Source organism: Podarcis muralis, chromosome 2, assembly GCF_964188315.1.
Source record: "Podarcis muralis chromosome 2, rPodMur119.hap1.1, whole genome shotgun sequence".
NCBI classification, from domain to species: domain Eukaryota; kingdom Metazoa; phylum Chordata; class Lepidosauria; order Squamata; family Lacertidae; genus Podarcis; species Podarcis muralis.
This window is the reverse complement of record NC_135656.1, coordinates 47,697,852-47,711,544: the sequence shown is the minus strand read 5'-3', so window position 1 is coordinate 47,711,544 and position 13,693 is coordinate 47,697,852. Positions and strand designations below refer to the sequence as shown.

The 13,693-nt window shown below is 38.9% G+C and overlaps 1 protein-coding gene across 18 annotated transcripts in view; it reads right to left on the bottom strand.

The window, feature by feature from the left end:
• The window catches only part of TENM2 (teneurin transmembrane protein 2), a 753,358-nt gene that overhangs the window by 283,995 nt on the left and 455,670 nt on the right, over positions 1-13,693 (bottom strand). The window lies entirely within an intron of this gene.

Genomic DNA, 13,693 nt, shown 5'->3' with positions numbered 1-13,693 from the left:
CTAGCCAGAGAAGAAGAATTAACCAGAGCCCTGCTTAGACTTCTTTCTGTAGTTCTAAGCCATGGTTTTTAGCATTATGTGCAAAAAGGCCCAATGAATCATAATCGATTCTGGGCTTCCATACATCACATTTGTACCATTAGAGGGTATATCAGGTATACTTTGTGTATCTGTAAATTTTGTAGTACGTGAAGAATCTCTAACCAAGTATTCTATGCTGATAAAAACGTAAGTCAGTTCAAAGCAGTCAAATGTATCTCCAAGAGCTATATTTGCTGCATTACTGGTATATGTGCTGTTATGTTTTGTTTTGTCTTGTTTTGTTTTTAATCGTAATCACCTTAACTGGTGTTGAAGGCTCAGCAGTATTACTAGCCAATATTCCAGATTTCTCTGAAGGTAAACTTATAAGACAAAGGAAGAATCAATATAGACATAAACAAAGGCTACAGAGGGATACTAGTGGCTACATGATCTGTTTAACAATGACAGTTCATACAAAGCCAACTAGCTGTTGTTTGACCTGACTTAAAAAGGCCAAACAATACTTAAATACTTTTCAATATTTACCTGCACAATCTTTATTACCTGCCCCTGTACAGAACCTGTTAGCAAGTCTCCCTCTGTAACGCTATCACAGCAACTACCATAATAATTTATATGCTAAAATGGAGCGGCGTGTTATGATGCATGGTGGGGAACTATGGAATAGGCACATAAACATTGTTCTCTAATAGAATTATCCCCTTAAGAGTGCTAGTACATGCCTTATTATTTTGGCTGGGTTTGTTAGGCAATGGGCAGCATCTCCTATACATGACCACCATGACTAAATGATTTTTTTGTGGATATACAGGCCATATTCTCATGAAGCACCAAATACAGTTTGCTTTATCCGTGCTATGTTGAACAAGCTAAGATCAGCTTCACAGACAAGCAAAGGAACATAATCTTGTTTTACTAAACAGTGGTTTATTCCAACCCAGCCCTGCCAATATGTGGCTGATACCCTGGATGCCTTCATTGTGGTTAGGGAAAAAAATGTGTAGGGAGGATATAATATTTCTAGGTGTACAAGTTGTGTCCCACACATTAATATTTCTAAATGAAAAATAGCCATATATTGCAGGAGTTCAGCCATAGGAGGAAAGAGGGGGTGAGTTCCTTGTTTGTGGGGTGCTTGCCTCTACTGCCTCCTCTCTGGCACTGCTCATAGTTGGGTACTGCTGTCGCTCAAGATCTGCAGCAATTTATGCTGGGCTAAAGAGTTGTGAGTGCCAATGCCAGTAGTGAAATTAGCGTGATTTATCAATTAAACCAATCTGGGTTGGATAGTAAAGCAGATGCAAAGTTGCTTTACTACACAAATTCACAGCTCAGCCCACATTTACTGAAGTACCATGAAGCTTTAAGACTTAAGTATGGTGTGTAGATGGGTAAAACTAAGACAAGCCCCAAATAACTAGTGTAGCCTTTGATTGCATTGAAATGAGGAAATTTGGTGCCAGATATCGACAACTGTTGATTTGACATTGAGTTTTCATATGTTGCTGTGAGCTTGTTTTTATAGCAATCCGACTTGCTTCCACCAACATGATTTAAAAGCTACACCTTGAAGAAGGGCCCGAGAGGAAAGATACTCAAGAGATATTTTCTCCCCCAGGTATAAACCTCTAGCTTAATATACAAACAACAGCTGCAAACCTACAGTATCCACTAAGCACTGCATGAGACAGCCATTCATCATCTAGACTACAGAAACTGCTCAGGCTCTTTATTGCTTTGACCTCATTAAAAGCATGTGAGCCATGCACTGATGTAAATCTGTGTCTCTAAATACTTTCCTCTTTAATTTTTTAATAGTTCGCAGATGAAGGGAAAGGTTAAAGTCAATTAAAAGAGATACAAATACCATTATTATTGCCTGGCAAACCGTTAGTTATTGGATTTGGCTGTGTCACTTCAGAAAGTCATTATTTTTCTTTCTGAATGAATTCATAATTACACTGTTTATTGACTTGCCTCTTCATTTCTTTGGGGTGAGGAAATTAGATATCTTATTTATCTTCTACTCTACTGTTTAGTTTTACTAGAAACCAACCCCTCTTGCAACAGAGGCTTTTTGCAGTTGAGCAAGGAAAACTGCATATAAATTCTCTGATACAACCATTCTTATACAGGTTCAGGATGTTATGATGCACATATGGGGTTCATCACCAAGGGTCCTCCATTAACTAAACTTGAGGAAGAAGATTTTCACACTTTATGTGCAAGGTCCAATATCATAGTTGAAATTATTGGAGAACATGTTCATGCAGTAAATCACTGTGCTTGGGTTGTATGATGGATATAAAATGAATAAAATAAAGTAAACAGATTTTTTTTTTAAAAAAATACCCCGCATATAATTGATATGCAACCTCTGTTCATTTCAGAAACTGGTACAAGGAAGGTACAATTAATTAGGATGTGTAGCAGTACTGATTTATGGATTATGTACATACTTAGGGAGTCTGTAGGGGAAACTCCCACAGACCAGGAGTGGCACAATCCTTAATATTGATCTAATAGGATGTAACGCTTCCTTGAAACCATTCTTTATTTTATGCAGGCTCATTCAAATTCTTTGAAAAGGAAAATTCATTTTATATTTTCTACTGAAATAACTGGTAGTTTGTATTTTGAAAGTCTCACCTTTCAGATTATTATTTTTAGTTAAATCACTGATATATTCTTAATACGTGTTTATTTTATCAAATATTGTTTTAGGAATGCAAAAGGGAAGAATCTTGGTAAGAAAATAAAACCTGAAAAGGTTGAACAATTAAAATTATGAGCCCAACATTTCTCTTACAGGGTTAGAAAACATAGCCAGAAAGTAACTCCACCTAGAACAGTTCAGAATACTTAAAATGTCATATTTTTGCAACAGTCCAATGTTAGACATGCCTATACCAACAGAAGGGACAGTTAAGACCATTTATACCAGTGACTTTAGCTAAATATAACTGATGAATTGTAGAATCTCAGATTTCAGGCTTTGAAATGAAGCTATACAGTCATTTAATGATTATGTTCAGAAAACACAGTAAACCATGTCTCTCTAGGTTGGGAATAAACCTGTACCTGTATAGGCATACGACTTTCTGGCTTTCCCCCTTCTTTTCCTCTGGTGCAGCTGCAGGGAGGAGTTTGGAAGCTTTCAGTTCTGATTATCTGGGCCTTGTCATGTAAGCTCAACCCAAAAAACTGGTTTATCTTAACTGTGCTTTGTTTGGCATAAACCATGGCTTAAATAAATGTTTCAACAAACTATAGTTAATATTAACCACATTTTAGGGTTCAGACGTAGTGCCTAATCAAAAGCAGAAGAGTCTCAGCACACTGCTGATCCCATGAGGAGTGGAAGAGCGATGGTTACTCTGTTTTGCTTGTCCTGTTTTCTTTTGTGACTATAGATCAAGGGTAGTCAACCTTTTTATACCTACCACCCACTAATGCATCTTTCTTGATGGTAAAATTTCCTTACCGCCCACCAGTGCTCGATGGAAGGAGGATTCAGCTTGTGCCGTAGAACCCCCTGCTGCCCACCTAGAATCCTGAAACGCCCACTAGTGGGCGGCAGGGACCAGGTTGACAACCCCTGCTATAGATGTACAAGTGGTTTTGTAAACAACCAGACAGTGGTATGAGCAAAAGCCACTGGAAAATGCTATCACATTGAACAATAAAGTTCATAAACATACTTCTGAAAAAGCAGCACAAAATATCAATTTCATATATAAGGACATATTTCTTTAACAGACTTTCAATAAAGAATCACTATTTTATTCATGCTCATTACATTTAGTTTTTTCCTCATTTAGATCTCTATAATAATAAATATAATTACAACCATCTTTAATAACTTTGGTACCTTGAGCTGCAGGTGCTAGTAATGCTGTATCTATTATCATATTTTAAGCCCTCTGAAAAGATTGCATTAATTCCTAAGATAATTTAGAACCCATAATACATTCTGAGTTCTGAATAGATGTTAATCACTGTAGAATGGCTGATTTTCCTGTATACTAATGAAGTCATGCAGTAACTAGTAGCTACTAACTTTCTAAATTCAATATTGCCAGTGAAACAGTTGATTAAAATTTTGCTAGCATAACAATTCCCCAGGAGAAAAGCTGAAAAACTGAAATGAATCACAAACTGTTAGGGTTGTTGCATTCTTTCTAGAGAGATTATTAAGACAATTACAAATGTTTATATTATCCACAACATTGGCTGTCTTGAAAATTAATAGAAGTAATTTCTGCATATTTGTCTTTTGTCATTTCCATCTGGCTAATGTGGGAGCTGGATCAGAGACAGCAAGTAGCATGTTCCACATTATTCATACAATGTTGTTTTTTAAAATGTCAAAGGGTACAGGGCTCAGGGAAAAAAATACAGTTCTGATTTATTTTAAGTAACAATTAATCTGGATTCTAGATTAAGGACCAAAACTAAATAAATCCTATGTAGGGAGATGCAAACAAAATTCTTCGGGCATACAAAGAAAACTGCCATGACATGTTTGTGCCAAAACAAAACTGTACATCCATTGTAAAACAGCTGTTCTCAGCACTATTCGGATATTTCTGTAACCCTGAAATCAGGGCTTCTTATGCCCTGTGTATTTTTGCATTCCTCCTAATCTCTTCTGCAACATTTCTTAACTCCCTCAAGATCCTTTGCATGAGAAACTGTCCAAAGCATAGAGTATGGGGAAGTGGTAGAACAAAGCTCCCACACAAGGGAGGGAGGTATGGGGTTCATATCCACACAACTGGAATATTACTCTACAGAATAACAACCCTAGATTGTACTCATTGTGCTATCACAGTTGAATGAAAAAAATGGCACATATTATGTTTTTATACAAAAGCTTTGAAGTGCAACTGATATTAAATCTCATCTCAGGAATCTTGAAAGGAACAACCAGAATCCAAAGGGAAGATATATAAAATATTGAATATTCCTTATTTAATTATTGATGTCAGTTAACAGTCTGAATCTCATATTCTATCTATTGTGTATAGGTTTACAGTATATCTGGCTCTCACACAGAATGTTATTTGCTAGGCTATAATCTTACTAGCTGCAACTAGCTGCAAGAAGCTAAGCTGCTCTTTGATTTTCAGAATAGAAACTGCATCTGAAATCTACAGTTTGTCAGCCTACAAGCATCTGGGATCCAGAACCTGCCAGATACCATTCCACAAGTTGTCTTCCTGCAACAGCACTTAATAACTGTGCCCAATCTTTCTATTCCTCAGACATTTATTACTTTTGAAAGCTTAGCTGTATCAGCAGTATAAAGAAGGTGGTGAATAGTCAAACAACTGCTCCTCTCCAAACCACAGAGTTTGGAGATAAGCAAAGTATGTATTCTAATCCTGTTTGGAGAATCTTGGACTCAAAGGTCACTGTCAGCCACTCTAATGCTCATTAAGTGCCAATGCAATCACATTTAGTGGTTTATAACAATCAAAACGATCTTCTACCATGAACAATAATATGTACCTGGAGTGTATTTGAGTTAATGTGTTGCTATTCGATTGCTTTGCCCATCATTTGAAAGGTGAACTGCAAATGAAATGGTGAAAATTCCACCCACTTCAGCAGTATGTGCTGAATGACCCTGTTAGTCATTAGAGGATGAGAAGCTTTCAGGAGATTATACAACCTAGCTATTTACCTTTCTTCCTCCAGAACCCACATCCAACCTTGCTGGCAGCATGCTGTGCATGTCCTGACTGATGAATTCATCTGCAGCACAGAGAGGGACAGTTTGCAAAGTGTACTTAGAATAGTTTCTCAAATTCTGTCTAGGCCCCAAGGGAAGGGGGTAGCTGACAAGTTCTCCTGCTGTTTGAATTTGCCCTTGACCTCCCTGCAGCTGCAGAACAGAAGGAGGGGAGTGCTGCTGCCTGCATATATTTTCTTTCGTCTGTGGCCAGGTTCTGCAACGGCAGCCACAGCTTGTTTCCTTGTTGGCCTCTCTATGGCCCACCCATGGCTGAAGCAGCCACCTCGGGCAGTGGAATCCCATAAGGGCGGTGCCTCTCGGGGGGGGGGGGGGGCGCACCTGCCCATTCTACCAGGGTTGTGCCACCACTGCCGCACAACCCTGGTTAGTGAGGCTTTGGCAAGGGGCAGCGGCAGTACCTTCCTATTTTGCCCCCGGAAGTGAAACAGGACAGGCTGCCTCTTCCTCTCCATTGTTGTAACTTAATAAAAGCAAACCAAAGGGTTCAATAAGCTCTCACAATATCACCAGTTCATGTGGCAACTCAGATGCCCCATCAGCTGCCACAACAATCCAGTCACTCCTCCTTTCTGGCTGCTCTGTTGTGGCAAGGTTTATTGAACCTTACTACTTGGTAAGCTGGTTACTGGTATTGGACATAACTACTGTAGTGAAATGGGTTGAATTTGCACAAAGAACCTTTTTCTAGGAAATACTTAGTTTTCTTTTTCCCTGCCTCAGTGTATAAGGTACAATGTGGTAAAAAGGAATTACAAAAGCACACCTTGGCAAAGTTGCACTACCAAGTTTCATTCTGCACAATCTCAGAGTTACTGGATAATAACTATCTAATACTGATGACAGTCATGAATGGTAAAAAGGGGAAAGAAACAGTGAACAATTCCTCCTCAACCAAGTGTCACTAGGAAGTGTTAACACAAGGCAGTATCATGACGATGCAGTGGATAGTTGAGAAATTAAAGCATTCCTCACCCCTCACCGAATGATCCTCTCACTGGCATGACAAGGCAACAAAAGTACTGTATATTCAGGCTTCTACTCAGGCTTGATGTTCCTGCACATTTCCTATGCTTATTGGATCTTTGGATTGCAACAAAAAGTGGATGAACATAGATAGGCCCTATGTTCCCCTATTATCTGTCCGCACTCCAGAATTCATAAGGTTTCAGTGAGCACACAAAACAGTGCACGAGTAGAGACTAATGTACAGTGGTACCTCTGGATGCGAACAGGATCCGTTCTCGAGCCCCTTTTGCATCCTGAGCAGAACACAACCCGCGTCTGTGTGTGCGCGGGTCGCGATTCGCCGCTTCTGCGCATGCGTCGTCATTTTGAGCATCTGCGCATGCACCAGTGGCAAAACCTGGAAGTAACCCGTTCTGCTACTTCTGGATCCCCACGGAATGCAACCTGAAAACGCTCAACCTGAAGCGACTTTAACCCAAGGTATGACTGCATTCTCTTTAATGACAGGTAATGTTCTTCATTACAGAGAGATTTAGGCTATGTACACACTGTACCTTTAAAGCACATTTGAAACACATTCTATCCCTCATGTGCTATTCTGGGCACCATAGTTTACACCTCATAGAACTACAGTTCCCAGCAAACCTTAAGTGCTCAGAAATCTTTCAGAAGACTGGGTATTTCACATTTGCATTCCAAAGTTGCTGAACTAAGCCTGCAGTTCTCAGTTTGGTGAACATACCTGATCTGGGGAAACGTGAGCATTTTTAAAAATTTAATTATTAATTATTATATAAGGTTATTTAGTCTTTGGAAGTGGATTTACAAATACAATAGCAACTCACATTTTGAGCTGAGAATTATTCACAGGTGAAAAAAATAGTTCCTTACTGTTTTCGAAACAATTCATGAAGATTCTATACAATTATTTACTAACATAATTCATTATCTTTTGAAGAAGCATTTTCCATATTCCAAAAAAAGGACTGCCAAAAATGTCAAAAGCACACTCAGATGCAGTTGAAATGATTGCTTATTTATCAGCATTTCAAAAATAATAAAGGAATACTTTCCTTTCTACAAAAAAGGCAAAATGCTACCCACCAACACAGCCATATGATCTAATGGCTAAAATAATATATGGGGATACAGTTAATCTGACAGCAGCTCTGGAAGTTCAATTAGTATCTGCTCATAATTCAGTTACTTTACTCAAAATTTTTGGAGCCAACTTTGCCTCTTCGGTGTTGTAGTTTTTCCAAACCTTCCGCTAGGTAAGAGTTGAGGAGTGATCTTTTCTTCCCTTATCTTTTCTTCCCTTGAACAGCATCTGACCTTTTTTTTCAGAGGTACTAGTAGTAAGGAAACAACTGCATTTGTGCTGATGCTAAATGCTAGAATATTTGCCTAAATGCCTCCTAATAGCACCCCTAAAATTAGCTCGGCTAGTAGTGCATGCCTAATGTGTTGCTTTTGCTGTTGTTGTTGCTAAAGTTGTTTTCTTCCCCTCCCCCGCCACACACCAATGACACAGCAAAAAGCATTTGGAATCTATTTTCTATGTATGCATGTCCTTTGCAATATGCAGTACAGTTCATATTATATAGCACTTGACATGGTGTCATTAAGGCTATAAATCCTAATGTTCTTCTGTTTCATTAAATTAAACATGAAATGTTTAATGTTTTGTTAAATTAAACATGAAGCCGTGACTTTGCCAGGGAAATGCTACGTCCTTCAATCACCTCCCTCTATATGGGCACCTCCTTTGTTCAGAAAACTTAGCTCCATTCAGTCATGTGCCACGCTCAGTTGCCATGTTTCAAATTTATAAAGAATGTTTGATGTAGAGTAAAGCTTTGGGATATTCTTTTTTCCCATAAGCCACAGCACTTAACACACTTTACTCGCTTCCTTTGCAGTAACCCAAGGATCCCAAAACACTTTACTGTGTAGGTTTCGGAAATGGTGAACAGCAGCAAATGTTTTAGTTAAATAGAATGGCCTTTTACACAGTGGTCAAAAGTAAAAAACCTGCCTGACTGGGCTTGCAAGAAGCGCCTGACAGAAACTTTATCAGTTAAAGAACGCTGGCAAAAAGTTCTTTGACATTCATTATCTTTTACAGGCAACATATTCCAGCTTTTTAATATGTGGCAACATTTTCCAGCTGTATAGCTGATACAAAGAGACTCAACATGTAATAAATATGCAGATTGTGCTGATTAAAATATCTTGAAATATTATCTCTTCACCATTCCTGATAGGACTTGATAAACACCTTTTGCACTGTGACTGCCCTTCAAGTTTGCACTATATTCTCTCTCTCTTTCTACCCGAGGCCCTGTTTATTTTAAGTTTTATAGCCACACACTGAATATTAACTGGTAACAGAAATAATACACGAGCAGTCTGAGGGAGCAATCATAGTCTGATTGCCATTCAGCAAGCCCTAGCTTATAGTTTTCCAGTTTATGTTTGGCAGAAACAATTCTATATGCATTTAGAAAAGCAAAATGTCCCCATTGAAGCAAATAGGGTTTCATGAAGCTAAAAATCAAGTCGTTAGATGGTGCTTATTATAATTTAGTTATAAATCACATATAATAACAAAAATGTAGAATTTTAAGATCCTCACTTTCTGGAGTCATAGGATAGTTTAGGAAAGCTTTTTCAGATAAAGAATAGGTTGATAGAGCACTGAAGAACTATGGTGTCTTTTGTAATCATCATTGTCATTTAAATACTGATTCTAATACAGTGTCTTGGAGTTCTCAGGCACCACCCAAGCACAAGAGGAAGTTTGCAGCAGAGTCAACGTAACCCAAAGGTTTGCAGAAGCACAACATTCAAAAATTATAAATGAATTTCTGCCATATACAGACTAACAGTTAAAAGAAGTGTGATACCTGATGGGGAGGGGAATGGAATGCAGAGGATGAAAAAAGCAGATGGAAGAAGAGACACATAAATATAAAAGTGTAGAGAGAGAGAACCATCTCATTGTTTGTAAAGGTCATTTCTTTGTTCCTGCTGAGAAACTATTTTTATATATTCCCAGGATTGGAAGTGAGAGCTTCCTGTAGAAATGAATGGAGTAACTCAAAATTTTAATGCCACTAAAATTGGGCACACACAAACACACCACCCAACCCCATGATCCTAAGATAGTCCAGTGGGCAAACAAAGTGGGCACTGAATGCAGACTGACTGTTGAAAGATAAATCCAAATGAATTGCCTTGAGATATAGATTATTTTATAGTTTATTTTAGTTTACAGTGGTACCTCGGGTTACATACGCTTCAGGTTACATACGCTTCAGGTTATAGACTCCGCTAACACTGAAATAGTGCTTCAGGTTAACAAATTTGCTTCAGGATGAGAACAGAAATCGGGCTCTGGCGGTGCGGCGGCAACAGGAGGCCCCATTAGCTAAAGTGGTGCTTCAGGTTAAGAAGAGTTTCAGGTTAAGTACGGACCTCCGGAACGAATTAAGTACTTAACCCGAGGTACCACTGTAGTTTATTTTATTTTTATACTACCTGTTCTCCCATGGGAACCCAGGGCAGCAGCTGAGATTGCAATAACTAACCATGACTCAAAGGCCCCCAGAAATAAATATGGGCAGGATTCACCTAACTAGTCCCATCAGCGGAAACAAGTACTTTGCAAGGACTTCTGCTTACACATTAGGGCTCCCCTCCCTCCCTCCTTCACCACCCCTTGAAATTGACTCAGGGCTGTGGGATGGTATCTAGAGCACCCCCAGAATAGCATGCAGGGGAGGAGAGTAGGGATCATTCCATCTGGCTAGCTGAAATGTTTGTGCTGATGGAACATTTGACATAACTCAATGCTGAATTCCCTGCTATGTCTTTAGTCCACATCTAAACACCCACACAGGGGGAGAGGCATTAGAGGGAGCAGGTCAGCAATAAATCACTTGGTGTTAGTGAACTCTTTATTCAAAGAAACCGAAACAATGCAGGCCTAGGGATCACAGCAACTCTTCCCAGTAGGTCTTGCCCCAATGAAGCAGCCCCAAGGACTGAATGTCCCTGCCTTCTGACAGCTCTCTAAGGCTCTTCCCCTGGACAACCCCTCCCCTAAAGTCAACATCAATGTGCATTAGAGAAAACTCTTTTAAGTTGGCATCTAACACAGCTATATAGACAAAGCATCCTCTTCAGCACACTAGACATGTTGCAAGGCAATTGGCACAAATTTCCATATGTGGTGGACATGTGAATTAGTGCAACCATTTGGGGAAAAGATATTTGCAGAAGTAAGCAAAATTACAAATCAGGACGTACAATGCAACCCGTGCCTAGGTATATCAGCACCCAATTTAGAGTGGTGTAGGCGGTTCCTCTGCCAACGGCACCAAACCGAGAGGGTGAAAAATAGTGGAGATCCATAATTGAGAAGATCCATCTGAGAACACCAAATTTGGGTCTCATACAGGGCACCATATTATGAAAGTTTACCAAAGTCCACCCCAGGGTATATGAACCATTTTTAAAGAAACCCGACTTAAATTATTACACAATGAAGTTCCTTATCACTTTTCTTCTGGTAGTGGCAGAATTACTTATAGCAAAAAGCTCTCCAAATCTTTTTCTGTAATTGGGAATTTTACAAACACAACTGCCTGAGACATCACTGCATTGGTACAGCATGTGCCTGCTTACACATACACACACTGTTCAGTTTGCTTCTTTGCCCATCAATGAAGGGTAACACTTTTGGTCCTCTGGCAATTTCAGATGGCCCTTTAAACAAGTTTCTCTGAAAGGGATTCTACTAAACAATAAAACACATTTTGCAGGCATCATTAAGGCAGGAAAATCTATAGCAGCAATGGGTATGCTTTTATCTTCATTATGATGAAGCCACCTAGACATATCTTGTTAGTGACAGCTCTGTACACTTACCCAGACTGTGGAAGATCAGTCCATCTTTGTGGAAGATGCAGAGATGGATAAATTAACCCATTCTCTACCCAGAAACACTGAGTTACATATCCTTCACTTTCATGTACTCACTGATCTATCGAACCAATGCAGATCTAGTATCTGAACTACACTCCCTGTTTATTTGAATGTACAATAGTGAACACAACTAAAAACACTGTATGGTATCTTGTAAATCAGCAACTGATACTGATACTTTACAGACTATATAGGTTGTTTCTGCTACAATTACTAAGTCAACATTCTACTGCAAGCCCACACAATGTGCCATTTAAACCATACTTGATAGCGTATGCTAACAAGTACATTTCTAATGCAAAAATTACCTCTTATGTTTATCTTTCTTTCCCTATCTTTCTTGAATCATTGGAATTCATGCATTTGAGGTCTACTCTAACAATAACAAAATAGGTGCTATTTTGCTGAGGATTGCTGACCTGAAGAATACTCTGGAATCTGTGACTAACACTTGTTTGTTCCCAAAGTAGAACCTTCGTTCATTTTTGGGGGGACAGCACAGAGCAGATGAAAAGGTAAGAAATAGTGAGAAAGAGGAAGTATTGAACTTATTGTACTTAAACCTAATGAAAATCATTTTATAAAATTATTCCGCCACTTGGTGGCTTGTATTTCTATTTTGCTCTTAACTCTTGAAGTAATTGCTACTTCTTTATATGAATATTTATATTAATATCATAGTAGTAGAATTTAAACAACTTACAAGATACTCACTACTTACGCAAACGTCTGCCTTGTTGTTTCGTTGCTGCACTCCTATAAGGAAGAGTGTATTTCTGTCTCCCAGTTCCATTTCAGGAAAACAGCTACTGATTATTCTGAATATAACATTGGTTGGTTTAAACTTTGTGAACTTTCTGACCTTCGTTAGAACTATGAGGCATGGAAGTATCTACTGGTAATATTAAGTCATCATGAGAACGTGCCACTACAAGAAAAACATGTGTAGGAGGTAATCAAAAGATACATATTTCTTTAGATGATTAAGAGTTCCTTGGGTAAATTAAACTCTTGTGGGACTTCACCTTGGTGGGTGGGAGATCTGAAGCAAATTCCAAGATGTTTACTATCAGCGTTAGCAGGAAAATACCACTAATGAATAAATGTGAGAGTAGTTATGTCTGACAAAGGCTGCATTTTAACTGGAACATCTAACCTCACATACAGTGCTTAATGTTCTCACATATAAAACATGCCTCAACCAGCTTATTTAACAGGTTCACTAGATAAAGATTTGTAGCTGATAAGAAATGAATTCATAGCTTGGAGAGAGGTTAAAAGCAAGGAACTAAGAGCAATGGCACAAACTGAACAATCAATATAGCTGTGATCTCTGGGGCTTACTCTCAAGTAAGTGTGGATGGGATTATAGACTCACATTAAGAGCATAAGAAGAATCCTGCCAGATTAGAATATAGGTCAATAAGGTCCAGCATTCTGTTCCTTTAAATGCCCATTGGAAGCCCACAAAAGTAGGACATGAGTGCCATAGCACTCTCCCACTTGTGATTGTTAGTAACTGGTCTCCAGTGGCATATGTTTCTCCAATACTGAAGGTAATATAGCTATCTGGACCAGTAGCAATAAACAGCCGTATCCTCCAGGAATACAGTGGTACCTCGGGTTACATACGCTTCAGGTTACATACGCTTCAGGTTACACACTCCACTAAGCCAGAAATAGTGCTTCAGGTTAAGAACTTTGCTTCAGGATAAGAACAGAAATCGTACTCTGGTGGCGCGGCAGCAGCAGGAGGCCCCATTAGCTAAAGTGGTGCTTCAGGTTAAGAACAGTTTCAGGTTAAGTACGGACATCCGGAACAAATTAAGTACTTAACCCAAGGTACCACTGTATGTATAATTCTCTCTTAAAGCCATCCAAGTTGCCAGCTATCAATATCTTGTAGTAGCAAATTCCACAGTTCAACCA